The sequence below is a fragment of the Salvelinus alpinus genome, chromosome 16 (genome assembly GCF_045679555.1).
Source record: "Salvelinus alpinus chromosome 16, SLU_Salpinus.1, whole genome shotgun sequence".
Taxonomy (NCBI): domain Eukaryota; kingdom Metazoa; phylum Chordata; class Actinopteri; order Salmoniformes; family Salmonidae; genus Salvelinus; species Salvelinus alpinus.
Window position 1 is genome coordinate 22,183,471 of NC_092101.1, and position 13,817 is coordinate 22,197,287.

A 13,817-nucleotide genomic window follows, 5' to 3' on the forward strand; every position below is an offset into this window, starting at 1 on the left:
GATTTGTCTGCAGAACAAATGTAACCCTTTAAACTCATGGGGATTGGCCTATATGGATAGGGCTACATTTACATGTTTCTTACAGAAGAAAAATGAAAAGCATATGCATAAACATGGTAGCAATTGAAAAGGGGGAAAGTTTGGAGATTTTAGGAAAATTATTAGACCAAAGTTGAGGACACAACAGTTCACCTGACACAAGACTGAATCCAAACATTACACTGCTGATTTGATGTGCCTTTTTTCTTTTTGCTGCACTTGTTGATTCTTACCAGTAACATGATAAGAATATCCATGGAAAATGTGTGGTGGATGCAGCATAAGACAAAGCAATGACAAGGTTTTGAGTGAGAGGACTAACTGGTTTCTCCAAGTGGCAACACACTGCTCCAAAGTACGCACAGTTCCTAAGTAATTTTATTGCACTTTGATGACATAAGTCTTCAACTATAAGGTGCTTTCTTGAACTAGAGCAAGCACACTTGTAGTTGTTTTGTTAGGAACACAACCCTGTGTCACCGTCATCACACAATTACTGTTGTTGTTGTTTACACAATCCGAATACGGCCATTATAAATCACAATCTGGGTCAGGTGGGCATAATTTGAAAGCTTGCTCAATTGCCAACATGACTAGCTAAGTTATAAAATAAGATCTTAGTGGTAGGCTTTCACAGGGCAATTCAGAGAAACAGATCATCATTTTGGTCCGCATAGAAAAGTAATGTGTGCATTCAGGTGCGTGTTCCATGGCAAATTTTCTTCACAATATACAATCATAGGCTCATTCTGTTCAGAACAACCCAGGGTATGACGCCATGTCATCAAACATAGTGATCATAAACGTTGACACTGTAGATGACATGAGTTTTATGATATGGAAATCTGAAGTGCACATTTGGACTCAGGTGTTTGATTTGCTTGTATGACATCAAAGCGGTGTTTATTATAATCCTCAACGTCTCATCTTTCAAAATATATCAAGTCCTTAAATTTACAGCATTTCCCTCACTCAGACAACCAAAAATGTGATAAGTTACCCAATTAGCAGGAAGGCTGGGGGCAACTTCTTGTCGCATGCGGTGCTCAAGTTCAGAAAGTCTCTCACTCAAAACCCATACAGCACTGTGAAGTGCAGAGAATGAGTTCTGATGTCATTCATAGCATGCTACTGCATTCCAATTTAGGCGTTTATCAGTACCCAAATCTGCCATTTTCAACCCGTACACGGGTACGAGTGTATTTAAAAAGCTTACCAAATATAAAATAACATGCAATTACAAATCAGAATTCACATTCAATCTGTAAATAAGTGTTTTAACTTTTTTTGGTCAACTATCTCTGTGTAGCATTTGGGAAAATCATGTGCTTAAAAACCACTAGATTAGATAATATATATAATAGTTCTACATTCTGTAGTGGAGTAACATGTTACAGGTTTTCCATTGCTACCTTTAACTGTTCATTGGTGAGTATACAGTGCTACCTGCTGGTTTAGGAGAGAACGGTCTGTGGAGATTATTCATATTGTTACCCTACTGTTCCTTTGCCCAGAGTTAGCTAAAAAACTAAGCATGTTTATGTGTATTTGCAAATGTTTTTTCTGAATGTAAAGATACATATTAATGAAATTCAAAACAACATAAATCAATAAAGAAATGCTCTGAAAGAGTTAGGCCCATCTCACCTCTAACAAAGAGTAGACTAAAACTACTAGTAAAGATGAAAAAATAATGTTTTTCAATTTAAGAAAAGACTAGAAAGAAATGGATGGCATGCTTCGTGCAGCCACTACATATGCCAGACAAAAATATTTACCTTCCATACAGTGATCTTAAAAGGGCTGCTTTTGGGGGACTGACACATGTTATGTTCAAAGCCTGTTTCCCCTCCTGCTTGCCTTTGATTCCAGTGTTTAGTAGAGGGTAGTCTCCTATGAACAAAAGAGACAGAGCAGGAACTAAAATATGGGTGAAGAGTGTGATTAGATCTATGTGATATTGTACTCGCACCACAGCTTGGTTGAATGTCCTCAGAGACAGTGGGGACATGAGGGCCTCCTCTCAAGCTTTCTCAACATTTGACATAGGGAGATCTCAGAATTAAACACAACAACAAAATACACTGTAATATGGAATATCTGAATTTGGAATAGATAAGAGAAAGCCAAATGTTTTCATCTGAGTTGAAAGTGAGAGGAGAAATAATAATGGAAATAACAGCCCTGGTGGTCTCCATCTCTCTCCACGGCCATGCTTTAGGAAATGATTCATCGCTTTTGAGAGACAGACAGCATTGGATTAGCTAACAATTGACAGGTATGCAGCGTTTCACTTCCAGAAGTTTACATGCAAAAACTCTACAGGTGCATTAAACCTAAGCCACAAAATCTTGAGTCAGACCTACAGTCAGGGGCAATTACTGAAGCCCTGTAAAAGTCACAGCTCGATATTGATTTAGTCAGGCTAGAGAGAAAACATGTTTGGATGAGCAATTCTAGACCTGTCTTTTCTCGTGCCAGCTGCAGTGAAAACATTGTGTCTAGGGGGAATTAGAAATGACTCTGTGGCTTTCTCACAGCCCTGGATTTTACTGCTGCACCTTGGCCCATGGGTCCAACACAGATACCCTTCAGTTTGTAGCGAGTTTGTTACTGTATGACTATACACAGACCTACTTGTTTTGGGTTCTCATAGCATCTAGCCAACTTCTTTCTCAGATTGAGGGAGGGAGGGAGGGATGCAGCATCGTTGGGGGTCAGGAATGGCAGGAGAGGTGCTAAGAGAGCAGCCTGGGCTGCAGGTGTGTCCTGACAGAGTCTGGGCATTCTTCTCTGCCGCTTAAGCAGAAAAAACAAGAGAAATTGAGTGGATTAAGACATATGCAGGTACTAACAGCCCCAAGAATGTATTTGACATGGCACTTCAACTTTCTACAAGACAGGTGGAGCTTACATGATGGCATGGCAATTAAATACATGTTTTAATGAGGGGGGGAAGCTTAGGAAACATGAAAGGCTGTAGTATACATGACTACCAATTATCTTCCATATGTGCCACTAAGTCTACAGCCTGATGCTTTGATCCATAACAATTTTGGACAATTTCTGTTAGACAAGTGGTACATATCACTTATATTTCAGTATTCTATCAATTATTTCAACTCATGCGGCTTTTTGTAATAATGAAAACGCTACAACGCCTATTGTTCAGACGTGAAAGGTAGGCTATTTCTCAATATGGATGATTTATTGCATTGAACTTGGCAAATTTTATTTGACATCAGTGTGGCAACAAAATACTTGATCTAGACAAGCTGTCAGTGTGAGCAGGGGGTTCAGTCAGAGGCTCCATGATAACATTCACAGAAAGCACCTGGATTGTGCTTCAAGGTGTCGGATACCTCCACTCTGATCACTTAAACAAACTGTGTTCCGCTCTTAGTCAACCCAGAGCAGTTCAAATAGTTTTGTAGTCAAACAGCGGTCAAAGAGTTTCCCTCACCACTGCAAATACCTATCCTAAACCAAACACACTCCACTTCTGGCTGAGAAAGAACATGATTGAGTGCAACATGCAAGGTATGGGTCTGATTATAGTGGGTCAGTGGTTGCAACTTCAGATTTTCCACAATCATTCACTGTCATTAGGAATTCATGCATTTCTTGTCTCATATCATAACCATTTCAAACTATGCAGTAATATACATACCATTTCAATTCACCTCTGTGTCGTCAGTCCATAAAATCCATCATGAATGTTTTTATGAAATTGATATTTAACCTAAAACATAACTGTGTCATGGAGTATTAATCTATTTAGTAAAGGGAAAGAGACTTCCCACCCAAACCATTGCCTTTCCAGCACTGATAACCTGAGAGACAGGATGTTTCCTCCTTTTCACCCTATTACCATCACTATAAACATGAGAGCAGAAAAGCTAGACAGAAGATTAGCTTGATCAGTGAACAACACTCTGCCATTCCATTACTTTTGTGATTTCTTTTACTTTCTGTTCTGAATGGGCCATAACCTCCCTGGAGATTAAAGTTAAAGTTGTAAATATTGTGGAGTGTGTGCATCAGCTTTTAGTTATCAGAGGTCGCTTTCACACCGGCGTGACTAGCAATTTGAAACCACCAACAGCATCTAAGTAATGAGTCCGAGACCACACTCCATCTTCCCCCATTACAAGAGAGCAAATGTGTCACAGTCTGCCAGGCTAACCCCACAATCACTCTGCTTCCCCTTGGCTGCCATTAGCATGCTGTGTCGGCTCAACAGGATTTTAGGGGCTGTCAGCAGGGTACCCTTCCCCCTAGACTTCTTCAAGCAGCGACCTGTCCCTTTGGAAATGAAGCCCATCTGAAAGCGTGGTTTAAAAACTCTGCAACATTCCTCACCACTCCCATCATCATCACAGGGTATCCCTCTAGCCCTGTTTGTTAGCTGTCTACCTGCCTGGCCTGCTGCACTGCGTTCTATCTAAATCATTCACTGTTCCCACATGCCCTGACAAATACCACCTTGAACTCAACAGAACTGGAAACAGGGGTCCATTTATACTGGAATTATATTATATTCCTTGGCATGATATTATACGGTTCCCTGATAGCTGAATCATCCACACATTTCCCCCCTTCATAGTTTTGTTGTGACTTTTGGTGTTTTTGTGTATTGTAGAATCTTGCAGCCTTTTACACTGAGAGCTAAGGATAATTTAATTGGCAGGCGCAGGCCACACAATCTACACACACAAACTTCTTAAAGCATTGTTGGTTAAGGGCTTGTAAATAAGCATTTCACTGTAAGGTCTACACCTGTTGTATTCAGTGTGTGTGACAAACACAATTTGATTTGACTTCAATACATACAAGTGTATAGAGCTGCATCCCCTTGCTCTCTGGGTCAGTGATTATAAGGTGAGGGTGTGGGGTAGAGGATTTCTTCCTTTAAGAAACTCAATACCTCACACACAATTAGGTTAAAGAGTTGTCATGGAGCAACCAAGCAACCCTAAGCATGTTATGTGAACAATTACAAGCATTGAATATCCCAGAAGGTTGCAGTTGTAAAAAACAATACATATATATTTAGCGTGTAACATTCCACCATCCCTCGGGAGATGAGAAACTTTCACTGGTCGTTGTGGCTCTACTACCATTGCTTCTTCCCCGCCACTCGTTCAATTTTCTCAATGCCCCCAGATAGGAGACAATCTGGACACTCCTTACCCTTGCCACCGCATATTCTCCTTCACGCTAACAGGGCACTCCAAGAATTCAGGTGCATGTTCACCTCCACAGTTGCAGCATTTCCCTTCATATGACATACAATATTCTTCCCTTCTGCACACACTTGACACATTACCAAATATTTTTTCATTTATGACACTGAAGGGGCTTGTGCACAAAAGCTCTTACAGGGTATTTCATGAATCCTAACTTTAGATGAGAAGGGAGAGACTACTGTTCATCAAAGAACAGTAGCATGGATTAAGTGAATTTCTTTTCTCCGTCCACCATATAGGTCAGTCGACGTGCACCAACCACTCCATCGATGTCTTCAGTTACAGTACCAGTCAAAAGTTTGGACACACCTACAAGGGTTTTTCTTTATTTTTACTATTTTCTACATTGTATAATAATAGTGAAGACATCAAAATTATGAAATAACACATATGGAATCATGTAGGAACCAAAGAATTGTTAAACAAATCAAAACTTATTTCATATATTAGATTCTTCAAAGTAGCCACCCTTTGCCTTGATGACAGCTTTGCAGGTTAAGAGAATGCCAAGAGTGTGCAAAGCTGTCTGGCATTAGTGTGTAAGCCTAAGCTTTAGGGCCTAACTGTATGTGCGCCAAATAACCTACACTCCAATCGACAAATGCTTTTGGGAATGGGCAGAAAAAGTTAACATAGATCCATGGAGGCAAAAAGGACAATGTCGGAGTTTAATTCAATAAGAGAAAAGTTGCGAAATGGAGAGTTGAAAATAAAGATAAGGGAGGACCAGAAAATAAATGTTTTTGAAAGATTTGTTGAAGTGATAAAAGAGGATGATAGCAGTGCTGGCTATGTTAGGCCTATGTGTGATGATTGTGAGGCACAATACAAATTCCACAGTCACAAGATGGAACTTCAAATAGGACTACGGCACATCAAGGGAATTGTAGCCTACTGTTCAGATGGGTTAAATGGAAACTGAAATTTGGACACTGATTGTAGGTCGATAGCCTTAATTTGAACTCCTGCAAAATTAAACATTTCTTGCAGTAAAATTATACACCAAATGTAGGCAACATTTTGACTTGGGAGAAAGAGTGGCGAAATATGAGCCTCACCTGTTTTGAGCCCCACCTGTTTAGGTTTTTAAAAAGTAATGTTCTTTTGGCATTAATACGTGTAAAATATCAGTTTGCAAACTATGTAACATGGATACGAACATGGTCTCTTTTTTGCCTTCTTGAGTAAGAAGGCTCCAAAATGCAGGTGTTTCAGCCTAGCTCAGCGCTTTCTGTGGTGGTGGGGCAGCCAGCGGAAAGTACAGAGCATAGGGGTTGGTAATCTTCAGTAGTTGTGCTGTGATTGGCTCAGTGTTCTGTCACTCATGGGGACACTACATCACCTTTCAAATCTACAGGGAGATCTAGAATGTTCAAGCCCCCTTGGTTGCTGCCATAGATTTACATTAGAAGTGCCCATCCAAGAAGGATTAAGGTCATTGGCCACAGATAAAATGACATCAAATCACATTACATCTACAGGAGCTTTGATTGGACTGATCATGTCAACATCATACTTTCAAAATCTTAGCTAGCAAGCGAGACAAGCAGTCATCTTCATGAATCACATCGACAATCTACTGGCAAATCCTTTTTAATCCTTGTCATATGAAGATAAATTATAGATAAAACGTATCGGTGCTCATCGGCCATTGGACATAAACATTGCACAAATGTTGGAAGGAATCAGTGGCTAACTGCAAGCGTTGCAAAGTAATCAGTATTTTGCTTCCCCTGCTATTCGGTGGAGAGGGTGAGTGGACCAAGTCTGGGTTTTCCAAGATAGGATAAAAAAGGATAAACATTCACATGCAACACCACGGGTCAGAAAGGGTTGAATACATTGGCCATGTTGTCAATCCAGCATGACTTCTACATGTTTAAAACAACTGGAAACTCAGAACTGGGAAATCTCAGACTTCAGTGAGTTCAAGACAACTGGGAATTCTGAAGAAAAAAAACTAGCTCAGACTAGGAAAATACATTTTGAACGGTCATTCAACTCGAAATTCCAAGTCAGGAACTCGGGCCTTTTTCTAGAGCTCCTACCTGAAGATCACTGACATCATGATTCAACCTAGTTTTTTCAGAGTTCCCAGTTGTCTTGAAAGCACCATAGATCCAGAGAATGACAACATTTGATGACAAAGTGTCATTACAAAATTTGGCCACAAGAAGAACTCCCGTGCCACCACCCTGTTCATGTAAGCACAGCACAATGGTCCAAAAATGTATTTTATGCTGCTGCATAAATTATGTAATATGTCAGGGAGATATGTATACTGTAGCTAAGAAAGTAATACTAAGTGTATGTTGCATAGTAAGCTGTTAGTAGCCAATGTGCTTTACCCTAATAATTTGGTCCCCTTCCCCTCATAACTTAGCCTACTGTTCTGACTTGGTGATGTACATGTAGCCTATAGCCTATTTTAAAGAAATGTTGTCATCAAATATTGTAAGATCTTTCATTGTCTGCTTATATGCCCCCTTTATTTATCCTACGGTTCTGACTTGGTGTACAGGGAGAATACTGTAAGAATGGCCCATGTTCTAAATTCTGTAACTGTACCTTTCAAAAGTGCTGAATAGTTATATTGACTATGCCATAGTTTATGCATCTCAATTGTCACTTTTATAGAGCAATTAAGGTATTGCTGTGTAGTGGCTTTGCTGGCATGCATCTAAAACAATATATGTTGAGTTTGCCCCACCAAGATTTACATTCTAAAATTGACACTGGTGCAGTTATATTCCATCTGTAGAGGTGCTATTTTTATCAGCATCAAATCAAAATGTATTTATTTATTTGTCACATGCGCCAAATACAACAGGTTACCATGAAATGCTTATTTACAGCCCTTAACCAACCAATAAAAGCTGATAGTATTTCAACCACATAAAATATGCGTCCAAGCCGAACTGAAATCTTATCAGAAACATGTTGGGTTGTTTTCACAGCTTTCTATTTCCTTACAACCAGTCAAACTGATGTGACAAAGCCTCTTCCCCCTCAGGAGGTTGAAAAAGTTTGTCATGGACCCTCAAATCCTCAAAAAGTTCTACAGCTATACCATTGAGAGCATTTTGGCTGGCTCCATCACTGCCTGGTAATGCAATAGCACTGCCCTCAATCGCATGGCGCTACAGAATGTGGTGCGTACAACTCAGTACATACCTGGGGCTGAGCTCCCTGCCATCCAGGACATCTATATTAGGCGGTGTGGTAGGAAGGCTCTGAAAATCATTAAAGACCACAACCAACCAAGCCATAGACTATTCTCTCTGCTTCCGCATGGCAAGCCATGCCGGTGCATCAAGTCTGGCACCAACAGGCTCTTGAACAGCTTCTATCCTCAAGCAATAAGACTGATAAATACCTAATAAAAATAGCTTCACTGACTATCGGAGTTAACCTTGTGTACTTATTGACATTTTATTTTTATTTTTGCACTGTCTCTATGCACACTCACAGGGCCCTACACATTCATACACACACACTCACTCCATCATCTGCTCACTCACACATAATTAAACATACATTTATACTGACTCTACACACACCCACTCACATACAAGCTGCTGTTACTGTTAATCTTATATCCTGTTGCATAGTCACCTTACCCCTATACATATCTACCTCCATCACGCCAGTATCCCTGCACATTGTAAACATGATATTGGAACTGACCCTGTATATAGTAGCCTACTTACTTATTTTGTTCTTCATATTTCTTGTGGTTTTTTTCTAGTATTACATTGTTTGAATTGCATTGTTGGGTGTTGAGTTTACAAGAAACAAATTTCACTGTACTTGTGCATGTGATATTAAAACTTGAAACTTGAAACATTTAGAAATTTAGCTATAAAATTTTTTCTGTTTTTTGGAGGTGGGGGTTTATTGCATTTTCTCCCCAGGTCCCTAAACGTCTTTGCATGACGAAAGAAGTAGAGATGGCAGAGAAAACTTTACCTATGTCAACTAGATTGAAGCATTCTGTAAGACTCCCACCGAAGGTGGCTCCTCTTCCTGTTCGGGTGGCGCTCGGCGGTCGTCGTCACCGGTCTACTAGCTATTTAAGCCAGTAAGGCCCGCCTGCTCTTTGTGCGGTCTTATTTTTCCTCTGTGTATATTTGTGGTAGTGCGTTTGGTTTTCCTCCGGACTGGTTGGGTCCTGGTTTTGGGCCGGTCTTTTATGTGCGCCCGGAATTGGCGTGAACATTTTTCTCTGTGCCGGAATAAAACATTGTTCTGTACCTTCTGCTTCCTGCAACTGACTCTGCACGCACTACTCTTAAAGTGCGTTACACATTCATTCTATTGATTTATGACATTATGCTGGTGAGCAAAGGCTGCATGTATCTAATTATAGAAAAGTTGACTAACAAATAGCCAACCAAAATTTTGGAAATTATAAGCAGAAACATTTAAATCAGGCAAATAATAATCGTTCCGCCATCTCTGACTGCAGCCTACAGCGCATTTTCACTATTAGCGTGTTAGGGTCGGGTCGGGGCCTCAGATTTTCACTTTATCACATTTAGTCGGGCGGTTTCAGATGGATGATTAGCAATTGCATTCCAACCAGCCAACCAGGCCTGAGCAATATTGGCCATAAATTAATATGCTCAATCAGTGATGACTTCTTGTGTCCGGTAGGGGGAGACCTTCGCCTTGACTTGAAAAATTATCAATGTTATATTTATGCTGTAAAACAGATAACTCCTTTTAGATTATGTTGAAATCATTATTGATGGCATAGAAAGTGAAATAATGTCATCTTTCATCATTATTGACTGTACCATGGTTCAGTCCTGAGCCATGTATTTAGAATCCAGTCTAATTCATGGAGTTCTAATTCCTAATTCTATAGGTTAGTCTAGTCCCTAGAATACAAAACAAGTGAGTTTGAACAAAAAGCTAGGTCTTGGGAAGCTTTATACTGACACATATCAGCACTATGGACAGCTACCATTTTAGAATGTAAGCTATTTTGGTATAGCAATCACAGGAGGTTGGCAGCACCTTAATTGGGGAGGATAGGCTGTTGGTAATGCCTGGAGCGGAATCAGTGAAATTGTATCAAATACATCAAACACATGGTTTAAACCTCCTGCTGTCTTCCGGTCGAATTGGACCGATTTATATATTTTCTCTCTGAAAAATGTAGTTCATTTGATCTAATTATCATAAGGTTCCATGACTTTTGTCCACACAGGGCATAAAACACAAAAAATACATTTTGATTATTTTCATTAAATTTTGGGTGTTTTATTTAACTTTATTACACCTGTGGTGTTCCCGGTCAAAAATGACCGGTTGATGAATGGGTGAGACTACATTTAGGTTCTAAATTTGAGTTCAGGCACATGCCCATTCATCAGATGGACACACTTCCTCTCCCAGACCCCCACATGCATGTGTGTTTGAGCACACACACACACACACACACACACACACACACACACACACACACACACACACACACACACACACACACACCTCCCCTTCTTGGTTTCCATGGCAACCTTTCCCCAATAGAATCTTTCCCCCACGGGAACCACACCTGTTGACATTCTCACAAACAATCACAACATTGTTTCAACAATATATAGAACTTTTATCGCAGCTCTGGTAAATAAAGCTTTTTTGAGGCCTTGCTCACAATTCATTCTGTGGCAGCACAATGACCAAACTATATAATGTATGTAAGGCTGTTGATCATATCTTTGATCAACAGGAGAGGGTCCTTGTTAAACTTTGACACAACGTAGTCTGTGATAAATAGCACAATATGTTTAATCTGAGAATTTGTTATAAGGAAAATAATCCATGCAGTATGCTTTTTTTACTCAAAAATGTGTTGTATGAGCTCAGGTCAAGGAGGCCTACAGGCCATAAATAGCAAATAGAAGTTTAAAACTTGTAACGTTCACAAGAACTTAAGTTGATAAAAAGATCTAACACAACATTAGGTGATAATATATGGATTGTTATGGATTTATAATCAGCTATATTGGGGGCGGTCATTTTGGACCGGGAACACAGACTTTATTAACATGAAACGAACACAACAGGAGGGTTAATGCCATTTCATTCGCTCCCTTCCAGACATGTTTATGAGTCGTCCTCCCCTCAGAAGCCTCCACTGATAGCAATGCTTCCTATGAACAGGTTTTTTTTTCAAACGCGTTTTGTATTCTAGGGACTCTAGTGAGAAGACTGGACACACAACAAATATTTTTCCTGTGCAGTGCAATATTTCTAACATATAGTGTCCAGGGGCCCCACATAAACCAGTTTGACCACAGTAAAAGTCCAGCTACACTTCCTATGACCTAGCTTTTTGTTCAACTCACCTTTTTTGGATACTATGGTATGCTCTAATGAGTAGACTGAACTTTATTTTTATGGACACACAATCAATATATTTTCTTTAAAGTCAAATTTGTTTGTGCAATACAACAATCCCACTGGGCACACACTGGTTGAATCAACGTTGATTCCATGTCATTTCAATGAAATTGTCATGCTGGTATGAATGACTCGGGAGACAGGCGCAGGAATGCGTAATAGTTTTTTTTAATTTCTTACCCAAATTACGGCGTGCCGTGTAAAAGCATGGGGATGAAGACCAAACAAACACTATACAAAACACAGAGTTGAAACCCAAATAAAAGAGCGAGGAGTACCTTGAATAAATAACACAAGCGCACAATGATTAACACACGGGACGAGACCCGTAATCATCTGCGCAATCCACAATGGGACGAAAGCCAAAACACACAGCACAGGTACTCACACGCACCAACGGACATTGTAACAATAATCGACAGGACAATGGTAAACCAAGGGCACACTTATACAATTACCAATCACTGGGAATAGGGGCAGGTGTGCGTAATGAAAGTTCCGGAGGGATCCATGACAGAAATTACGTTGAACCAACTTAGAATAGACGTTGAATTGACGTCTGTGCCAAGTGGGATGCTTAAACATACATTTAAAAATTGCATCCTTAAACACAGGTAAATTAACAATAATCCATATAATCAAAATAGTTATTTATAATTGTATATGTTAATTGTATATTATTTTACATGTAGGCTATTATTGTTATTATTATAGCCTATATTTTAGTCATGAATTTTCAGTTTTACAGACAGATAATGACAGCAAACAATACATCGAGAAAACCCCCACCCTCCATTCCCTGACAGAAGACAGAAAAACAGAAACTGAATGAAAAAACAGAAGACAACATTGCTCTTAAGGAATCTGCAACATGGTTTACAGGTGGGCTATTATTATGTTCTTTACATGCATAAAGGTTACTTAGGCTCCAACCATTTCTCAATATGCTCCACATTATTATATTATTTAACTTGTAAAAAGTCGGAATACTCTTGAGTTTAGCTTTTTCCCCAATGTAGTTATAATTAGGTATCATAATTGAACATTATGCACTATGCAAAACTGCCCCGCAAAAATGATTTTGTATCTAGTGCCACATTCATGTGCTAGTAGTAACTAGCAAACTCAGAAATGTCTGACTTGTTAACTGGTTGTAGTTATACACGTGCCACGTTCAACCACTTAGCAAGTCTGACATTTCTGAATTTCCTAGTTCCGACTGGCAAGGGAAGGCGGCAAATACACTCAGTGCACAAACGATTAGGAACACCTGCTCTTTCCATGACATAGACCAGGGTTCCCAAACTCTGTCTGGGCCCCCCCCTGGGTGCACATTTTGGTTTTTGCCCTAGCACTACACAGCTAATTCAAATAGCCAACTCACCATCACGATTTGATTATTTAAATGAGCCGTGTAGTCCTTTGGCAAAAAACGAAATGTGTACCCGGGTGGCCCTAGTACAGAGTTTGGGAAACCCTGACAAAGACTGACCAGGTGAATCCAGGCGAAGTTATGAACCCTTATTTAAATCCACTTCACTCAGTGTATAGACAAGACAAAATATTAAACTGCTGTTGAATGGGGTATGGTAGTAGGTGCCAGTCGCACCGGTTTGAGTGTGTCAAGAACTTCAACAGTTTCATGTGTGTCTCAAGAATGGTCCACCATCCATAGGACATCCAGTCAACTTGACACATCTATGGGAACCATTGGAGTCAACATGGGCCAGCATCCCATTGGAACGCTTCGAAACCTTGTAGAGTCCATGCCCCAACGAACTGAGGCTGTTCTGGGGGAAAAAGGCGGGTGCAACTCAATATTAGGAAGGTGTTCCTAATCTTTTGTACACTCGATGTATACGCCAAAGAAGGAGCGTTTCATCGCAAGCTTTTATTCTGAAGGGGAAAAACGGAAGTCAATGTTTATTTTTATTTTTTATTGTCCTATATATTTTATCTTCCAATTCCAATCAAAAATCAAAAAAACATAAAACATCACAAATATATTTTCTATTTATGATTTTTTATTTTATTAAATAAAACAAACAAAAATAAGAAATAAAAATCACTACAAATGTAGGCTACTACAACCAATGACTACAACTTAATGTGGCCAGC